The sequence below is a fragment of the Chrysemys picta genome, chromosome 10, assembly GCF_011386835.1.
Source record: "Chrysemys picta bellii isolate R12L10 chromosome 10, ASM1138683v2, whole genome shotgun sequence".
NCBI lineage: Eukaryota > Metazoa > Chordata > Testudines > Emydidae > Chrysemys > Chrysemys picta.
This window is the reverse complement of record NC_088800.1, coordinates 28426876-28448295: the sequence shown is the minus strand read 5'-3', so window position 1 is coordinate 28448295 and position 21420 is coordinate 28426876. Positions and strand designations below refer to the sequence as shown.

At 43.5% G+C, this 21420-nt stretch overlaps 1 long non-coding RNA gene across 2 annotated transcripts in view; it reads left to right on the top strand.

The window, feature by feature from the left end:
• The first annotated feature begins 8607 nt into the window (after positions 1-8607).
• The window catches only part of LOC122174056 (uncharacterized), an 86332-nt gene continuing 73519 nt past the window's right edge, over positions 8608-21420 (top strand). Inside the window, exons 1-2 of one of the 2 annotated variants that reach the window (XR_006175345.2) lie at positions 8608-8796; positions 9883-10045. This is a non-coding gene — a long non-coding RNA (uncharacterized LOC122174056). The remainder of the gene's footprint in view (positions 8797-9882; positions 10046-21420) is intronic. The other variant, XR_006175344.2, reaches the window with a different exon arrangement.

Here is a 21420-nt window from a genome sequence, read left to right as displayed (position 1 = left end):
TAATTAATATGCCTTATCTAGTACTGTGCAGAATATAGAAATGTTGCCAAAAGAGAGAGAACACTGTGCTCTATAACCTTACAGAGTATTGACAGTGCCATCCTGGTTTCCTGATAGACAATTGTACCTATTAGAGATTGGAAAAGAAAGCCTTTTACTGATAGGTCATCATCTCCTCCCTGCTTCCAAACCAGGTTGTTTCCTACTGTATGTTCTCAATTACACTGCCCAATTTTAAATTATTTTCTCCCATCACTTCCCTTGAGAAGCTCTGGCTCCTTTATGCCAGGTAAAATGGCCGGAGGGGTGTAAAGCAGTGCTAAAAACTGCCGTTCCAGCAGGGAGAGGATCCCCCTGATGCAGGCACTGTAGAAGACAAGTGTGAGGCTGTGCAGGAGGGACTTGCCCTCTCCTCTGGAGGCACTAGGATACAGGGGTGCTTCCCCTCCCCCTCCAGCCATGGAGGAACTTGTGGAAAAACCACAGAGAGCAGCCATCCACAGACTCTAACCCAGTGATACTCAGACCTCAGTGGTCCAGGAGTCAAATTAGTGATCAACATTACCCAAAGAGCCACAGTAGAGTGAATTCATTGTTTCATTTACTATTTATATATCTGACCAAGTATTACAATTAGTCAGATATATATTACAACTACAATTAGTTAATAACATAATTTAAAAGCAGCCAGATTGGTTAATAATTAAATCACACAGTGTTTTAACATCATGTGCTGCACAGAGCTGCAGGAGACCCATTAAAGAGACACTTGTGGCTCTCAAGCCTCAATCTGAGTATCACTGCTCTAGCCAGTAGTATCAGAAGCAGCCAAAGCAGGGACTGCTTGGTGGAGGGAGGGCAGAGAGAATGGGGGCTGCTGGTGGTTTGGTTGGGGCAAAACAGGCACTAGATAAGACCACTCCTCCCCCCAGCATCCTTGTGGACCCTGAAATGTACAGGGGAGACCCACTATGACACTCGGCAGGGCACTAGGATTCATGTAGCCTTGGGGGGAAACCCCAGAGACCAGTCAGCCACAGCCTCCAGGTGGTAGGATCAGAAGCATCCAAATCAGGGTGCCGTGCTTCCTGGGGTTATCCAGCTTTGTGAGCCACTGTACTATCACCTGTCCTTAGCGTGAGGAAGCCTCATCTATGTCTGGTAGGGGTCAGCTTCTTGACTCAATCAGCCACAAGCAACACAAGCCCTCCCCTCTCAGCCCACGCAGGCTCTGCTGTCCCTCTGCAGGCGAGCAATTGGCATACTCCATCTGCCCCCCACCCCAGTCCTTTAAGCATCTCCCTAGAGTGCCTAGCCATTGGACAGCCACAGATCCTCTGGTCCCAAAGGAACAATACACCAAGGTTTAGCAGTTACCCTGTAGGACATAGCTCCACTTAACTCAGCACATGGGTTTGTTCATAGAGAAAGCAGGTATGAGTTGATTTAACAAAGAACAGAGTCAAATAATATCACATAGAAATACTGGCCACAGGAGGGTTACATATACAATTAAATCATAACACACATTCTAGAGCCTAAACTTAACTAACGAGCTGCTGCTTGTCTAATAAGGTTCTGCTTATCCTAAGTCCTTCTCTCGGCGTTTTTCAACCAGGATGGCTGAGTTCTTCTTTTCATAAAACCAAGCCTGCTGGCAATTTACCTCCCCAGATGATGGCTGCCAGGGGGTCTTTCTGCACCCCCTAGTTCTATTACACCAGCCCTTTGTTCTTCATCCCTAAACTGGGTTCCCTCCCACCAACTAGTCACCTCTTCCTGTTAAATTCATCTCCTGAAGTGCCCATAATCTTCTCAAGTATCAGGGGGTAGCCGTGTTAGTCTGTATCCACAAAAACAAGGAGTCCGGTGGCACCTTAAAGACTAATAGATTTATCTGGGCATAATGGATAAAAAAACCTCACTTCTTCAGATGCATAATCTTCTCACTAGCATTTGACTCAGTATGTAAATAGATTTCCATTGTAAGGCACACAGTACACAATGGTCAGCCAGGAAGTAAGTCTCTCACCTCCTGGAACCTGTCTTAAGGCATATTACCTCTGGGTCACCTGCCTGTAATGGCAATGCTTTAAACACATAATTTCCAATATATACATATCTATCTACAATATAGATGTGCACAGATCGCCTTACATATTATCTGCACATACTTTTTGCAAAGATGATGATAGTCAGTGTAGCACAGGATTTCAGTACACACTTTATAAGACATTATATGGTGAACTAGTATGAAGATACTATCCCCTGGGGAGCTCTGTAACCCTTATGTGCCCTGTGCCCTCTGCCAGTTGGCATCACAGAGTCCTGAGATGGCCATTTCAATCAACACTAGAGAATGTTCTCTGACTTGCATTGCATTATTATTAATTAATTTTATTTGTATTATTCTAGTGCCTAGGAGCCCCCGTCATGGACCACCAACCCCCTGTGCTAGGCGCTGTACAAACACAGCCTGTAAGCTCTTTGGAGCAGGGACTCTTTTTTTTTTTTTTTTGTTCTAGGTATAAGATGGGAGGCACGAGATGGCGCTACAAAGGTGGGGCGCACACGGAAATAACGAGTCAATGGTGTCTAAATGGACATAGCCTGGGGGGAGGGGTAGCGCACACAAGCCGCGTGAACAGCGGGGTGGCGGCAAATAGGGTGCTAGTGCCCCGATTCGGTTGGTTGGGGTTTTTTGGCGGGGGGAGCTCAGCCCAATGGAAGGCAAAGGGGAGCGTGCAGGGGCGGCAGGGTGGATATGCGGTGAGCTGAGGTGAAGAGACGTGTGGCGGGGCAGGTTGGAGCCGGCAGCCAAGCCGCTGCAGCACAGGGCAATGCAAGGTAGCAACAGGTTAGCTGCGGCGGCGACAATGCGCCGTGCCTGCGGACAGCCAGCTAGCGCCTGTTAGCTAATTCACACCTGCCTGGCCCCTCCGCTTCTGCTAACTGAGCAGACGTGTGACTGTAGCAAAGCAGCTGCCCCTTCATGGCCACAGCTGGTTCAACGCTCCCCTGGTGAGCACGAAGTGTGCTCGCTTTTCCTGGATGCCCATAGGAGGGGAGATTGCCAGTGTTTGGCGTCTAAAACCAGGGGACATTTTGTTTCATTACCTCTGTGTCCAGAATAACAGGACTTGGAATGTGTCTGGACTAAGCGCCTTAGTAACTAGCCTGGTTTGTAACCGGGGGGGGGTTAAAAAGCACTAGGGTGGGTGCAAGCCGTGTTCGGAAGGACTTTAATCCCTTTGAGCTGGCTAATTACTCTTGAAGAAGAAAGACGTCTGCGTGGTTTGGATCTTGATGAACCAGTTAAACTAGGGAAAATGGGACAAATTTCCCTCTCTGGGCTATAAATATACTCTTAAAGCCTGCTGGCTAAAGTGCTGTCCCACTAGAAAGCCCAGCAAGGGGGGACATCCCCGGACTCTGAAATGCTAGTTAGCTGTTTCTTAACTCTTCTGTTGCCTTGAAAATGTTAGTTAAGATTGCACAGACTGAAGCTTAGGAGGATTTCTCAGTATCAGACAGTTGCCTTGGGTTCTACTAAACATTATATGTCCAGAGACACACACGCAAATCCCTTTACTACCAGAAAGGGTCTCCTATAGCCATGAAACGGAGGAGGAGGAGATTGGAAATCCCACTCAAGTACTCAGTTACTTCCCATCAGGCAGAGTTAAGCACTAAGTAGCCCCACCCAATCTTATCTGTGGCTGTATGCATGGTGTGTACCATTGGTGAGGTGACCAGGGCTCAGGCTGCTAGAAATGGGGTGAGGTTGGGCAAGTCCCTGAGGTTGTGGTGGGAGCTTTGGTACAGGAGCCAGGCTCCTGGCAGCAGCAAGGAGAAGGAGCTAAGGTCCCAAACCTGACTGGTGCTGTGACCCCTGGGCACCAAGTTGTAAAGCCACTCACTCAATTTTGGACTTACCTCTTCTCCCATGGTGGAGGAGGCCAGGGGACAAACCTAAGTGGCATTGTGACTAGATTAATCCACCAAAAGGGATTTTGTAGCAGAAACTCTATGGCTTCAAGACCAGTGGAGTTTTCAGTACAGCTGGTGAGAAAATGGGGTGGTTGGGGTTTTTTTTTATTGGAAAATTTAGACTTTTCATAAAAAAACTGAAAAACCCATACATTTTTGGTTTTCCAACAAAAATTAAATTAGTAAAAAAAAAAATCAAGTTTTCATCAAAAAGAAGTTTCAGTGGAAAATTTCCATCAAACCCTAATTTTCAGTTTAACGTTGATCCTCCACAGCTTTTACACAGGAAGACATGCTCCAGCTCTGGATGGTCTAGCTCCAATCTTATTGTTTCCTGGGAAAAGCCTTCTAATTAAAAAGTGTGTTTGCCTTGGAAGTCCTTTTTTTTTCCCCCCCACAACAAGGCAGGAGGTGTGACTGCAGCAGGAATAGATGCCCTTTTCCTTGTGGATTGGCTTTGGCTGGCATCCTCCCTGCTTAGAGACCATGGGCTAGCTGCTCTGAGAAATGCAATATGTGCCTTTGAGCATCTGGTGAAAACCACTACTGCATATTTAGTACTATTGCCCACAATTACACTTTCAGGAATTAAACTCAGACTCTAGCCTTAAGCTTATCTGTCTCTGTCTGGGTCTCCTAGATCATACATTTATTTAGCCAAGGCAGAGAACAGTATGGAGCTGTGGCTTACAAATTAGATGCTCTTGATTGACAGCACATGACATCAAATTTCTATCCAATACACTGCAAAGTGTTTCCTATTTTTGAATCCAGAAATCAAACAACATTGATTCTTACCTACAGTGCAATCTGTAATCTTGACAGGTGTTTTCGTTAGCATCTGTTAGAGCTGCAATTAAACAATCTAGGAAGGTTGTTAACGGAGATAAGCCAAGTGGTGTTTGCATTTCTGTAGGAGGATCTTTTTAATTTTGTTTGTAATTTGCATATTTAACAAGGTGTGGCCATAACAGTGCTGTGTAGACATAAAGAGCCATTCAAGCTTGCTGAAGTGCCAGGCTTATTACTGGACTGTATATCTCTACCAGGTGTTTTCACAGAACTGTTGGATAGAGATATTTTTCCTCCTCTGCAATGGCTGAAATTGCACGTTGGCTTTCCAGCTGGCTTAAAGTGTGCCACAATCCCATTACAGATACAGCATTGTGTATGGTTTTGTGACTAGTGGAAAGCTATGCCAAGCTTTCTTACTTAAAACTTTGAAATTTGCCGTTTTGCAAGCCTTTTCATAGAATCATAGAACTGGAAGTGACCTCAAGAGGTCATTTAGTCTAGTCCCCTGCACTCCTGGCAGGACTAATTATCTAGACCATTCCTGACAGGAGTTTGTCTAACCTGCTCTTAAAAGTCTCCAATGATGGAGATTTCACTACTTCCCTAGGCAATTTATTCCAGCGCTTAGGAAGTTTTTCCTAATGTCCAACCTAAAAGTCCCCTGCTGCAATTTAAGCCGATTGCTTCTTGTCCTATCCTCAGAGGTTAAGAAAAACAATTTTTCTTCCTCCTCCTTGTAACAACCTTTTACATACTTGAAAACTATTATCATGTCCCCTCTCTGTCTTCTCTTTTCCAGACTAAACAAACCTGGTTTTTTCAATCTTCCCTCACATTTTTTAGACCTTTAATCATTTTTGTTGCTCTTCTCTGGACTCTCTCCAATTTGTCCACATCCTTCCTGAAATGTGTGTGGAAGCAGAATTAAGAGAGGCCTCTAACTCTAACAACGTGAGAGTTGTAGAGATGCTGTTTTCGCCTCTGCTTTAGTTTTCTTGCCTCACTTTAGCTGATAAGGATGGAATGCTGATTTGAGCAGAAATCTTGAGATAAGGTAGTGTCTGAAGAAATTTGTATAAACAAAGGATAAACCACTAGCCACTGATGTATGTAACAGGAAGGTATAAATACTTGCCTTATATTGCTTGTAAAGCAGAGACCTGCCTAGGAAGGGGGAATCCCTGTCCGTGCACACTCTCCCCCTTGCAATTGCTTGAGAATAAACAGTCTCTGCGATGTTGCACACAAACTCAGAGTGAGGACTGGTTTTCTTCCACATGTGGTACCCAGAACTGGACACAATACTCCAGTTGAGGCCTAATCAGAGCAGAGCAGAAGAATTACTTCTCATGTCTTGCTTACAACACTCCTGCTAATACATCCCAGAAAGATGTTTGCTTTTTTTGCAACAGCATTACACTGTTGACTCATATTTAGCATGTGGTCCACTATGACCCCCACATCCCTTTCTGCAATACTCCTTCCTAGGCAGTCATTTCTCATTTTGTATGTGTGCAACTGATTGTTCCTTCCTAAGTGGAGTACTTTGCATTTGGCCTTATTGAATTTCATCCTATTTACTTCAGACCATTTCTCCAGTTTGTCCAGATCATTTTAAATTTTATTCCTATTCTTCAAAGCACTTGCAACCCCTCCCAGCTTGGTATCATCTGCAAACTTTATAAGTGTACTCTGTATGCCATTATCTAAATAGTTGATGAAGATATGGAACAGAACTGGACCCAGAACTGATTCCTGCAGAACCCCACTCATTATGCTCTTCCAGCATGACTGAACCACTGATAACTACTCTCTGGGAACAGTTTTCCAACCAGTTATGCACCCACCTTATAGTAGATCCATCTAGGTTACATTTACTCAAATGTAAAGTTTCCTGCAAAATTTCTTGAGGCAAAAATCAGTCAAAATTGGCCATACATCTTTTTTGCTGTGTGAATGTCACAACAAAGGTTTTTGTTTGCGTTTTTTGCCGTGGTACTTGGGGGAAATATGTGCATTTTCAAGTTTCAGTGAGCCTTGTAACATGGTTGAAGTCACATGGTATTTGGTATTCTTCAGGATCCCTGGCTGGGTGAGTTTACCCATGTGTTCAAGATCACCTGCAGGAGCCATTTTAACTCTCCACCCTCCAAGTAAATATGGGAAGGAAAGGAAGAGAGTGCCTCTGTTTCTCCCTCATGGCCAACTCCTAAAGGATGGTCTTGTAGAAAAGACATCAGGCTGGGGACTGATAGAAGAAGACAAACACAAGGTCAGAGTGAAGGGGTAGCTGTAAGCAGGTTATGTCATATGGCCTGCTGAGGGAAAAAGAATTGTGTATAGTCAGAGGACTACATAGACTTGGGCAGTTGTGTACCTAGATGTGGATAGTTTGGATAAGAGCAGTGGGCTGGACAAGTAGGAAATCCCTAATTTGTGTGTGCCTGTTCTTCATTCTTAAATCAGCAATGTGTAGGTTCTGCCATTCTGCAGATTTCATTTTTAAAAATGGATGTTTCTTGCCATCATCAACGTTGCACATAACCTTGAAAACTTGACCTGAGTCTAGACAAATACATCAATGTCTTCCCAACTTTGCAGAAAGTCTGAAACAATAGCACTGAGAGGAGAGGACTGCTCCATGCACCCTAAAGTGTTGTTTACTCTGAATCCTAAATAGGACAGCTTGTTAAATTTATCTGGCTAGGTTGCAGAATTTCCATCAGTGTCACAGAGCTTGGATATAGTTTGCCTCACAGTACTCTGCCCTCTGGCCTTAATGTTTCACTAGCACTATTTTTTGTATTTAATTTCCCTTTTGACTTTTAAAGGGGTCCAAAGGGAGTTCAGGAGACTCTCCTGGTGACTAACGTATGGGGGTCATATCCTTAGCTAGTGTAAACTGGCATAACTGCAGCTGACACTGAAATCAATGGAGCAATGCCAACTGACGTCAACTGAGACTTTGAACCACAGTGTTAAAGCAGATTTCATACTTTACTGATCTTTCCAAGCACCCCTGCCACCACCCCACACCCACACACAAATGGGTCTGGTGGCTTTTTTTCTAAATGATATTGAGTCTGAAGTGTCACAAACCAAACAGGTTTTCTTGAGAATAACCTTTCGTACCTGTCTGCAGGAGGTCAGAACCACCACTGTGGCAACCTCTACTCTGCAACTCAGAGAGTAATTTGCAGCTTGTGTATACCCAGTGCTTAATTTGAAACGAAAGAGATGCTTGGGCTCAAGCAATTTTTTTACTTTCATAACTGACGTGGCAAGCCCAGAGGTGTCAGGGCTATGAACTGCCAAGTCTAGAGGTCCTGGGGCTCAGCCCTGGCAAAATTTAAACTCTGTATACACCTGCGCTAGTCTAACTTACAAAAAATAGCAGTGAAGATGCTAGCTGTGCAAACCTGCTTGGCCTCCCTGGGTACATCCTTATGTTCCAAACCCAGCCTGCCCCACTACATCCTCACTGCTGTTTTTAGCAAGCAAGCTAGCGTGGATATGTCAACGTAACATGTCAGCTGCAAATCATACCGGGGGTTGCAATGTAAATGTAATCTGTGTGAAAGGAACTTTTAGTAAAATATCTACGTTCCAGTGGTGTTTGAATTTAAAGATTTGCTGGCTGGTATGTCACAGGAGTAAAGTTAGTGTTGTATCATTCTGATTGGTAACACTTTACCAGGCATACTTGTCTGTGTTCAAAATAAAATAAGCCCTTTGGCTGAGAGAAGTGGGCAGTGAGCCTGGAGGCGGGGGGAAGAAGGGGGCGGCGCTGGAGGAACTGAGCCCTAAGATTTTAAGGGCATGCTCCAACACCCATTAAAGTCAATGGAAAGATTTTCCATGGGATGGGTCCAGGGTGCATCTAGGATTATGAAAGTTTTGATGTCTCTGGGATGCCTTCTTGCACATTCAAGCTATCCCCGCTTGAAAGGAGAACAGATTTTTCTCACTGGGGCTAGGTTTTATTCTTATCCAGCTGGCAAAAGGAGTAAGGTAAGCTCATGATAGAAATGCCACTTTTTAAAAACCTGTATAAAGATACCAAACAAGTAGTTAGCTGTAAATATAGTTTACAGGAACAAAGCTTGAAAGTAAGTGTATGTGTGAGACTGCATAGTAAAACAAACAGAAACAGCCATTACTGTGTACTCTTCAATAGCATTGTGCCTGAATGCTATATTGTGCTAGTCCAGTTTAGTGAGCAAGACCACTACTCTACAGCAGTGGATTTTTACAATGCATTTGTGTTGTGTCTTCCTGATATAGAATATAAACCTGCTCAACAGCAGCTTTGGCAATAAAGCTGGGTTGATTGATTTATACCACAGTGTAATAACCAAATAAAATCTGAAACCAACAGCCTGGATAAATAGGCATAGTCTATTTCCAAATGGATTTAGAATCTGATCTATGATGAATCAGTGCCTCACAAAATGTGTTGGAATGCATTCCTACTCAACTCAGGGCTGACATTATTTATTTCCATGTCAAAACTCAGGTTGTCACAATTCAAAGTATCCTGATATGAGCAGCTTGTGTTTTGACATATAGAGCAACATGCTCTATTGATGCACAGCTATGGATGAGTGCGATTAAATAAGAACTGAGTGGAACCATTATTGAGGTTTTTTAATTGTATTTTTTGTTTTTTTGTTTTTTTAAAAAACAAGGGTTGTCATATTTTGGTTCTGCTTTCAACTTCCTGGGTTAGAATGGCACTAGAAACTGAAGAACCAAAATTTTCTTGGTGGAAGGGAAATTCTCATGGTATTTCTGGCTTGGCCTGAATGCTGAGGTACAGAAAACCTTGAGAAAAAGCCTTTTTCAAAATCAGATTATCAAATCCAGATACGTGGATGACTATTATCAGAGCATGCTATATGTTTGTGGTCATTGACAGACCCATCAGTGCTAAGGTTCATGATGTACTCTTGGGGGAATTCTGCGCCACTGTGCATGCACAGAATTTATGTCCTCTGTAGATTTCTTTGCTTTCCCGCAGAAAAATGACTTTCTGATGGGGAAGCAAAGGGAAGCCACAAGAGCGGTCATGCGACCCTCCCCAATGGTATGTTTCAGGTGCCCAGGGCAGCTGGCAGAGAGGTAAATCACTGTGGAGCAGGGAGCAGGACTGGAGAAGACCTGGCTGGTGGCTCCTAACCTGTGGTGGGCTCAGCTGCTAGTTCCGGCTGGTCTGGGGAGGACGGGACTTCCTCTTCCCCTACACCATATCTGGGACCAGGTTAGATCTATCCCAGGTTTCTCCCTCGGCTGCAGGAAGCTCTGCAAACTCCCCCTGCCATTTCCTGCATCCATCTCTCCTCACCTGCAGGGGCAGGGATGGACCTGAACCTGCTTCCCCATCCACCCAACCCCCTTGCATCCAGATCCTCTCATACACAGACCCTCCTGCTGAGCCTCATCCCCCCCAACCCTGACAGCCCCCCCCATGAGCCCCACTCCCCCAGAACATTCTGATGAGCCACCTGCACCCAGCTCTCCAACCCACTGAGCTCCAGCCAGCTGCAGCTGGATCCCCACCCCACTGAGACCCACTCCCCTAGCATCTGGATCCCCTGCTGAGCTCTATCCCCCCACACTCAGACCCCCATACTGAACCCCAACCACCACCCCCCTTCAGAGTCCCATACCACTGCACCCAGAACTCCCCAACAAGCCCCTGTGCATCCAGATCCCCAACTGAGCTGCCCATACCCAGATTGCCACACACAGAACCCTCTCAACCCACTTGTGGATCTCCCCACACTAAGCCCCTCCCCACTTGGATCCTGCCTTGCTGAGCCTGGCTGCCCACACCTGGTGCACCTGGCACAGGGGGCAGTGCCCTGGGGTGTTTCTGGGGCAGGCCCGGTCCTTGCGCTGTGTCAGTGTTGTGTGCAGCCTCACTGCTGAGTCCATGTCCTGGTTGGGGGGAGCTGCACAGTGATCTCCCACCCCTGTGCAGCCAGTGGCCTGTGCTCCCCAATGCCATACTGGAGCCTCCACATTTATCTAACAAATAAAATTTGCAGATTTTTAAAATATTGGGCGCAGAATTTTTAATTTTTTGGTGCAGAATGTAATCAATGATGATCTTAAATTTACCCATTTTCCAGGTACACCAGGCCATTGCACATAAGATAACCAATCTCTCCTTTAGCAGGTGTAGTTAGATCCAACACGAGCAGTTTTGGCAGTTTGTTAACAAAATACTTTCATATACTAATGGGAAATACCGCTGTTCTCCTTTTACTCCAATGCAGGAGTAAATGACTAAAGAAATATCTCCAGCATATAATACAGCGTACCTAGAAAGGATTATCAGGACTGGTTGGTTGGTAAAAAGTTGGTAATCCTTTTCTCTGAATGATCTGTTAAAAGTCTGGGAATATTTACTTCATCCTGTAGCTATAAACTTAATAGTAAAAGTCAGTTCTTCTGTATAGTGCCTAATATCCTTTCTAATCCTTAAATGACAGTACAAATGACTGTTGTATGGTTGACACGTTGTCTGAAATCTGGAGAGGAAATTTTAAAATGTATGAATACAATTAGTTTCTCTCCCTTAATCAGACTTGAAAATAACCAGGATAGGTTCATTTTCACATTTCACATTTCCTCCTTTGACATATTACTTCTACACAAATTTTACAGAATTCATTCTTATTCTCTTTAATTTGCACTGTGACTTTTGTGAATGATCTAGATTAATATCTGCTGCATTTTTTTCCTCACTAGCAAAACTATACAGTTCTTCCCCCAAGTCTCATATGTTGTACTTGAAAGTGCATTTAAGAAGAAGCAAAACCTTGAAAATTTTATTACTATGCAAAATACGTTTTGGAAAGGATCATTTTTACTGTAATATTATGATCAAAGACTTCTACTCGCTTTCATAGAAAGAAGTTTCTGTTGGAAAAGAATTATTTATCTTTTTGTTTTTTCCCTTTTATCCTCACTTCCTTTTAAAAAGCTTCCAGTGTACATCAGTCCCACTGAAAATCCAAAACTAATTACATACTCCCACAGGGAAGCTTTAAGGCTACAGCAGACAAACAACATTTCTCTGTTTGTGGACATTTATTTGAAGAGTTAGAACCATCAACCATCCCTCAGCAAAATACTTAGCAATTAAAATGAGGGAGTCAAACAGCTGAAGTCTAGAATTTGTGCTCATCAAAATGAATGTGTTTCCTAACAGGGAGTTCATTGAAATTGACCCATGTGCTCTAATAATGATGTTTCATTGTGGCTGGAGGAAACCCCATCAATACCAAGGTGTTGGTATTGTATGCTGTCCTGCTGAGTTGCCCCAGGAGTGGCATCTGTCAGGCAGATGTCATTTCTTTTTAGTGAAAGAGAATGCACTGTGATAATGCTTCACAGTGAACTCTCCAAGGGAAGGGGAACTCTTCATTGTTAATGCATTCCTCAAGCCTCCATAAAGGGGCTGTGCTGTATAGTCCATTCATACATCTCCCAATCCCTTTACTGTAAATGGTACCACAAATGTAGGATACAGTTCTCATTTTGTGAGTAATTATTTATATTTAATTATATTTTACAGCCCGTAAGCCAACTTGTTTTGTGCTGCATATTTTTAATGGGATGTGCAAATATTTTCCCAGGAAAACAGGTCAACACATAGTTTTGTTTTGAAAGAGAAAAAAGGGGAGGCTTTTGTGGGTTGATTTAAGATGGATGTTTTGTGGGCTCTGATTTCTACTCTCATGGTTCAAGAAGCAGTAAATGCTTTATTTAAGAAATGAAGGGCCTGATTCAGTTCCCATTGAAGTAAATGACAAGACTCCCATTGACTTTAGTAGGCTCAGGATTAGACCCAAAGCACAGTTCTCTTCAGTCAATTATCTTTAAAAAAAAAAAACACCTGTGAAGAAAGGGCAAAATAATATGTTACTAGATTCCATGTGGAGGAGCATAATACCCCACACTAGTAATGAAAGAGTTAATTGGAGACAGACAGCAATTAATGCTTGTGGTTGCACCTGGAGGGTGAGCCAGGCCCAGCTGGGGAAGAAGCTCAGTGGTAAGCCCAGAAGAGAGGGAAACAACTCTTCAATCCTTCTGTGGTTGCTAGAGAGTTCGAGAGGTTTAGAGCAGGGCAGATGTGCAGTAAGCCCAGGGAGGGCTGTGAGAAAGGGCCTGAAGAAAGACTGAGATAGGGAGAAGTCCAAGGAGGGCTTTAGTGGCTCACCACAGAGTCGCTGGAGTGAAACCCACAGAGGGAGGGCCTGGGTTCCTCTGCAGATGGTGCAGAAAATCCTGACAAAAGGGGAAAAGGACTTTTGAGTGTGGGGCTAGGCCTCAATGGAGGAAGCCCTGCAAGGCGTTGCTCTGCACAAGCATTGGAGACAACTTCTGCAGAGCCTGGGAAAAGTGAAGAGTCTGCAGAGGAGTGAGTCCAGGTAGGACCAAGGAGTTACGGGTATTTTTAGTTTAGTTTATCAGACTTTTCGTTTCCCCTGAATGTGGGGGACTAAAGGTGACCTGGCCAGAGGGCCAAGTTGCAAGATGAACCAGATCATTGCAGGGCCAGAACAGCTGTTGTCAGGGATGGTAGAGAAGTAGAGCCTGTTGTGCCATGCCCAGTCACAGAGGAGCACGTTAGCAGTGATTCCGCTTGTTGACAGGTCACTGTTAAAGTGGTTATTATTATAAGGCTTGCACGGAACAAGGGCCAGAATTTGTCTGTAACTTCACAGGTGCCCAGTAGAGGGAGTTAATAAGGACCATTCCCCTGTCCTCCTGTAGCCCATGAAAAGGCCAGCCAGAATTGTAGCATCTGTGTTCTGGGGTATGTAAGGTGATTGGGGTGAGAGACAGGGCTATGGGTTTCCCGCTATGCACAGGGGGAGTAAGCCACAGCCCACAAAGCCATGCAGTAGTCAGTATGCAGAGGTGGTGTGCCCAGGAGATGGTGGTGGCAATGCCTTCTGGGGCAGTACAGCTCAGTTCCTGGGTGGAGGGGAATATTCCCCTTTACCTTTGTGACTTTCCCTGGATCTGGGGTGGCCAGGCCTGGGTTGTCTTGTTAAGTCATAAGAAGGAAAAAGAGTCTGGGCGTTAAGAAGTAAGGTTTTATTAGAACTAAAACAGAGTTACACAAGACAAAGGAGATCCATGAGCTCCTAGCTGTGTGTCTGGTGAAACTGCCACTAGACTGCTTCCAAGTGATTCTCCCTAGCCCCAAATCCAGTTCCCTCTAACCTACTCTTAAAGGCACAGTACATACTCTTAACATCTCCCCTTTCCAGTAAAAGCAATCCCAAACCATTTAACACACATACCAATTGTTTCTGCACAGGTACCATAAGATACTCAACTTTGTTAGCAGTGCTCAATGAGTCTTTCAGGTGCTCTACACAGTCTATTAGATCTATGAGGCAGTCCTTGCCCTAGCTGAATCAGCGGACTGCTCTGTGTGCTGATCTGAAGGATCCCTTGTGGTTTTCTCAGTGCTTTGTCCTTTAGCTGTTGGTGAAGTATCTGCTTCCATATCTCCCTCTTCTTCAGGAAGATGTTGCAGATGCCCGAACTCCAGTCTCAGTGGAGTCCACGTGGCTATTTTCAGTGCTATAACTCTGAGTCTCAGAGGGTATGTCTGCACAGTGAGCGGCAGAAAGTTTGCCCATTGGTGCTAAGTATGGTAGTGAGTTTATGATTTGGGAGCTAGAACTAAAACATACCAAACTCATCTCGTATTGGAGCCAGCATGAGTCAAAAACAACTTTCAGTCCTTACTGATCTGGGCTGGACTCAAAGTGGTGAACAACAGGTGAGAGGCTCTGAATCCATACAATGTCCTGAGAGATAGATATCCAGTTCCCCCACAAGTGCTAATAGATGGTCCCATATATGTTAAAAAGTCCTGAAGAATGTTAAGTTTGAAAACTTAAATGCTCAAAGTTAAGAAGTGCCAGAGTTAAAGTTGTTCATGTAACCCTTAATGCTGCCCCCTGCATATGCTTTAGGATACAATCTTTAATTATCACATCCATGCTATTTGTTCCTACATGGGTAAGTAATCAGCAGAACTCGAACCAGGAATCTTCAGTTTCATAGCACAGACCTCTACCATAACTGGTGGGAATGAAAAAAGGGAGCACAAACACGTGTCTGACAACCTGAGAGGGTTTTGTGGGTGGGTAGTAGGAGCATGAGTAGTTTCTGACATTCTTTCTGCATCAGCCTACCCCATACTACCCTGTTGTCTCATCTCCTTCAATTTAATCTCCAAATTCAGCCACACACACACACCCCGTCTTATTTTTCTGCCTCTCCCAGCAGTCCTTAAAGGTTAATGCTGAAAGTATTGGTGAGACAAGGTGGGTGAGGTAATCTTTTATTGAACCAACTTCTGTTGGTGAGAGAGAGAAGCTTTTGAGCTACACAGAGCTGAAGAGCTGATCTTAAGAAGAGCTCTGTGTAATCTCGAAAGCTTGTCTCTCACCAACAGATGTTGGTCCAATAAAAGATATTACCTCACCCACCTTGTCTCTCTCATATCCTGGAATCGACACAGCTACACCAGCACTGCATGCACATGGGGGGAGGGGCAGAGGGGCACTATATGTGAAAGAAAATGTAGAATCAAATGAATTAAAAATCTTAAATGAATCTACATGTTCCATAGAATCTCTCTGAATAGTAATTCCATGCTCTAATAAGAATATAGCAGTAGGGATCTATTATTGACGACCTGACCAGGATAGTGATCGTGATGATGAAATGCTAAGGGAGATTAGAGAGGCTATCAAAATAAATAACTCAATAATAGTGGGGGATTCAATTATACCCATATTGACTGGGTACGTGTCACCTCAGAACGAAATGCAGAGACAAAATTTCTCAATACTTTAAATGACTGCTTCTTGGAACAGCTGGTACAGGAACCCACAAGGGGAGAGGCAATTCTCGATTTAGTCCTGAATGGAGTACAGGATTTGGTCCAAGAGGTAACTATAACAAGACCGCTTGGAAATAGTGACCATAATATAATAACATTTAACATTTCTGTGGTAGGCAGAACACCTCAACAGTCCAACAATGTGGCATTTAATTTCAGAAATGGGAACTATGCAAAAATGAGGAGGTTAGTTAAACAGAAATTAAAAGGTACAGTGACTAGAGTGAAATCCCTGCAAGCTGCATGTACACTTTTCAAAGACACCATAATAGAGGCCCAACTTAAATGTATACCCCAAATTAAAAAACACTGTAAAAGAACTAAAAAAGAGCCACTGTGGCTTAACAACCATGTAAAAGAAGCAGTGAGAGATAAAAAGGCATCTTTTAGAAAGTGGAAGTCAAATCCTAGTGAGGTAAATAGAAAGGAGCATAAACACTGCCAAATTAAGTGTAAAAATGTAATAAGAAAACCCAAAAAGTAGTATGAAGAACAGCTAGCCAAAAACTCAAAAGGTAATACCAAAATGTTTTTTAAGTACATCAGAAGCAGGAAGCCTGCTAAACAACCAGTGGGGCCCCTGGACGATCGAGATACAAAAAGAACAGGAGTACTTGTGGCACCTTAGAGACTAACAAATTTATTAGAGCATAAGCTTTCGTGGACTACAGCCCACTTCTTTGGATGCAAAAAGAGCACTTAAAGACAATAAAGTCATTGCGGAGAAACTAAATGAATTCTTTGCTTCAGTCTTCACGGCTGAGGACGTTAGGGAGATTCCCAATCTTGAGCCGTCCTTTGTAGGTGACAAATCTGAGGAATTGTCACAGACTGAAGTGTCACTAGAGGAGGTTTTGGAATTAATTGATAAACTTAACAGTAACAAGTCACCGGTACAAGATGGCATTCACCCAAGAGTTCTGAAAGAACTCAAATGTGAAATTACGGAACTATTAACTATGGTTTGTAACCTGTCCTTTAAATCGGCTTCTGTACCCAATGACTGGAAGATAGCTAATGTAACGCCAATATTTAAAAAGGGCTGTAGAGGTGATCCCTGCAATTACAGACCAGTAAGTCTAATGTCAGTACCGGGCAAATTAGTTGAAACAATAGTAAAGAATAAAATTGTCAGACACATAGAAGAACATAAATTGTTTGGCAAAAGTTAACATGGTTTCTGTAAAGGGAAATCATGTCTTACTAATCTATTAGAGTTCTTTGAAGGGTCAACAAACATGTGGATGAGGGAGATCCAGTGGACATAATGTACTTAGATTTCCAGAAAGACTTTGACAGGGTCACTCACCAAAGGCTCTTACATAAATTAAGTTGTCATGGGATAAGAGGGAAGATCCTTTCATGGATTGAGAACTGGTTAAAAGACAGAGAACAAAGGGTAGGAATAAATGGTAAATTTCCAGAGGAGTAACTAGTAGTGTTCCCCAAGGGTCAGTCCTCGGACCAATCTTATTTAACTTATTCATAAATGATCTGGAAAAAGGGGTAAAGAGAAAGGTAGCAACGTTTGCAGATGATACTAAACTGCTCAAGATAGTTAAGACCAAAGCAGACTGTGAAGAACTTCAAAAAGATCTCACAAAAGTAAGTGATTGGGCAACAAAATGGCAAATGAAATGTAATGTGGATAAATGTAAAGTAATGCACATTGGAAAAAAATAACCTCAATTATACATACAATATGATGGGGGCTAATTTAGCTACAACTAATCAGGAAAGAGATCATGGATAGTTCTCTGAAGACGTCCATGCAGTGTGCAGCAGCAGTCAAAAAAGCAAACAGGATGTTAGGAATCATTCAAAAACAGATAGAGAATAAGATGGAGAATATCTTATTGCCCTTATATAAATCCATAGTACGTCCACATCTTGAATACTGCGTACTGGCATTAGAAAAGGTTCAGAGAAGGGCAACGAAAATGATTAGGGGTTTGGAACGGGTCCCATATGAGGAGAGATTAAAGAGGCTAGGACTTTTCAGTTTGGAAAAGAGGAGACTAATGGGGAATATGATAGAGGTATGTAAAATCATGTGCGGTGTGGAGAAAGTGAATAAGGAAAAGTTATTTACTTGTTCCCATAATATAAGAACTAGGGGCTACCAAATGAAATTAATGGGCAGCAGGTTTAAAACAAATAAAGGGAAGTTCTTCTTCACACAGCGCACAGTCAACTTGTGGAACTCCTTGCCTGAGGAGGTTGTGAAGGCTAGGACTATAACAGGGTTTAAAAGAGAACTAGATAAATTCATGGAGGTTAAGTCCATTAATGGCTATTACCCAGGATGGGTAAGGAATGGTGTCCCTAGCGTCTGTTTGTCAGAGAGTGGAGATGGATGGCAGGAGAGAGATCCCTTGATCATTACCTGTTAGGTTCACTCCCTTTGGGGCACCTGGCATTGGCCACTGTTGGTAGACAGGATACTGGGCGGGATGGGCCTTTGGTCTGACCCAGTATGGCCATTCTTATGTTCTTATGCAACACAAGTATTGGTGGCATTTTAATAGCCCTCTCTCTGGTGGAGTGCTCTGACAATCCCATAGAGTATATCAACAGTTCAGTCTAGAAACAGCTACTAAGATTAAAATATTTTCTTATACAACATTCGTATTCTCATTATTCTTGTAGTTCCTATAAAGATACATCTATGGTAGGTTTTACAAACCCTACATGGACCCAGAAGGGTTAATGTGCTGCTGTGAGTCCAATCAGCTGTGCCTGCGGAGTGTAAGGCCAGAAGGGAGGGGCTAAAACAGGGAGAGCCCAGTCAGCTCAGGGAAGCACAGATCAATAGCCCTCACTGGGGAGAGACGTCAGGAGGAGTCTGGAGATGAACTAGGATTGAGCCTCTTTGGAGGAAATTGGCTCGAACAGGGAAATATTTATAGGTACTTGGAGACCTGAGGAAGTTTCTTAAGCCCTGCTCTGGAAGTGGGGTGTCCCACCTGAAGGAGCAGGGGAGCGACTGATGGTGAATGGATGACCAATCTTAAAGGGGCTGAGAACTAAACCAAACTAGAACAAAGACTCCTCTGTTTTGTTTGTCTAGACTGTAACTTTGGCCTTTGCTGTCCTGAAGGGGATTAAACTTTCATAGTGATGCACCTGGCAGAACAAGCCATATAGAACAGTGGCTATCAACCTTTCCAGACTACTGTACCCCTTTCAGGAGCCTGATTTGTCTTGTGTACCCCCAAGTTTCACCTCACGTAAAAACTACTTGCTTACAAAATCAGACATAAAAATTCAAAAATGTCACAGCACACTATTACTGAAAAATTGCTTACTTTCTCATTTTGACCATATAATTATAAAATAAATCAATTGGAAATATAAATATTGTACTTTAATTTCAGTGTATAGTATATAGAGCAGTATAAACAAGTCATTGTCTGTATGAAATTTTAGTTTGTACTGACTTCACTTTTTATGTAGCCTGTTGTAAAACTATGCAAATATCTAGATGAATTGAAGTATCCCCTGGAAGACCTCTGTGCACCCCTGGTTGAGAACACCAGAGCAGGTGGGAAAAATGCTGGTTTGGGAAACTGAGGTAGAGGACCTGCAGCACTGTCTTATCACTAGGAGGTGCATGGGGGTAACCCACTTACAACATGTAAATGACCATATATTGCCTTTAACCATATTTTGGTTTCACATTGCAAGATAATGAATGATAAATCGGAGGCCTTGTCAAACAACAGTGTCAAAGTGCTCTTTTTAGTGTATGACAGCAAGATCTGCACTGTGCCTTAGTGTGTGTGACAGGCTAGTCCATTGTACAGCTGCACCCTGGTTTGTCATGCACTACATCTCTGTGTGGCAAAACCCTAATAGAAAATTAATATAATGTATTACCTATATCCAAAATGAAATTATTTTAGGAAAGACCACAGCACTGATGTGCAAGTGGACCTGGTTCAGAATGATATTTTCAGAAATTTTTGAGGAAATCAAATGATCTGCTTTTAATTTAGCAGAGTCCAGCAAATTTGATATCATGAATCACTTCACATTTAGGCTGACCGCTGTATGGAATGATGGGAGTTTTACTCCAGCCATGATATCAGGTTAGCATTTGAAGGTCACAGTGCTGAGCTGTGCCTTTGCGCTAATAATGAAATGCAAATAAGCGTTAGTGTTGCAGCACTGGAGCTTATATTTTAATCAGAGAAAGCCAGGAAATCAGTATGTGATATTGTGCAATTGGGTGTGTGGTCATAGAGGACTGGATTCTGGAACCTTGCATTCCACCCTGAGTAAGGTTGCATTGGACCAGCAGCCAAGCAGAACCAGATTGCAACCATCCAGCTCCTGCTTTCCTTTCTGAGCCAGATCACAATTTCCCCCTTCTGCTCAGACTCTGCTGTATAAGCCCATGAAGTCAAGAGTCTACCCTTGCCTGCCCACCTGTGTGTGGGAGAGGAGTAGCAGTCCTGGCCAGGCTCCTATGATGTGGCCACCCACATGAGTGCTCCCTACTCCCCTGCACAGGCATGCCGTGGGGCTCACAATGGAGGCCACAGTGAAAATCCCTGTTGTTCGGCATGCATGCAAAGGACAAAGGTTAGGTTTCAGAAGGAACCACAGCACTGAGTGTTCTGACTTGTGTGAGGAAAACCTCAACCTTTGTATTGCATTAAAGCATTGCCCATGATGGTCTTGTTTTACTTCAAAAATAAAACAAATAATTTTTAACAGAGGCAGTTGTAACTGGTTGCCCCCTTTTAAGGTGCTACCTGATGTACTGGGATACCACTGAGCCCGGCTGTTCTGCCAGCCTGTGCCCCCTTTTACCCTGTCTTGCTGAGCCAGGCTCTTAAGCCTCCACTAGTGCACACAAAGGCAGGGCCACACCTAGCTGCAGAAAGACACAGACACTGAGATCACCTCTGGGAAGACTCAGCTTAAGGTGCTCCAGCTCTCAAGTGCCACCTCCCTTGGAGTGCAGACCCAAAGGTATATTGTGAAATCCTCCCCCTTCCTCAGTGTGAAGGAAGTCTCTCTTAGTGTGCACAGTCTCTCTTCTCCCCTCCCCCCCCTTATTATGAATTGCACAAACTGGGTTTCAGAATAAACAAAAACAATTTTATTAACTAGAAAGGATAGATTTTAAGTGATTATAAGAGATAGCAAACAGGACAAAGCAAATTACTGAGCAAATAAAACAAAACACGCAGACTAAATTTAATACACTAAAGAAATTGGCTACAAATAGTAATTTCTCACCCTAAATGTTGTCTCCGACAGATTACAGAGATTCTTGAAAGCCAGCTGCACTGGCCTGCAGCTTGAAACTTCACGTATTTTCATTCACAGGCTGGACACCCTTATAGCGTGGGCTCAGCTGTTCTCCCCGCAGTTCAGTTCTTGATTTCAGGTGTTTCCCCAGTGTCTCTTTGGGTGGGGAGGCAGAGGAGAACCACGATGATGTCACTCCCCTGCCTTCTATAGCTTTTGTGTATGATAGGAACCCTTTGCCTTCCAGTGGAAAAAACACTGGCATTCCAAGTGGGGTCCAGTACCAGGTGACTCAGTCACATGTCTCTGCAGGGTTGTAGCAGCCATTACTCACAGGCTGTTTGGAGCATCCACAGGAAGACTAAGATCTTTCACAGTCCACTGTCTCTGCTGATGGGCCATCAGCCCTGTCTGACTTTTTCATTGTT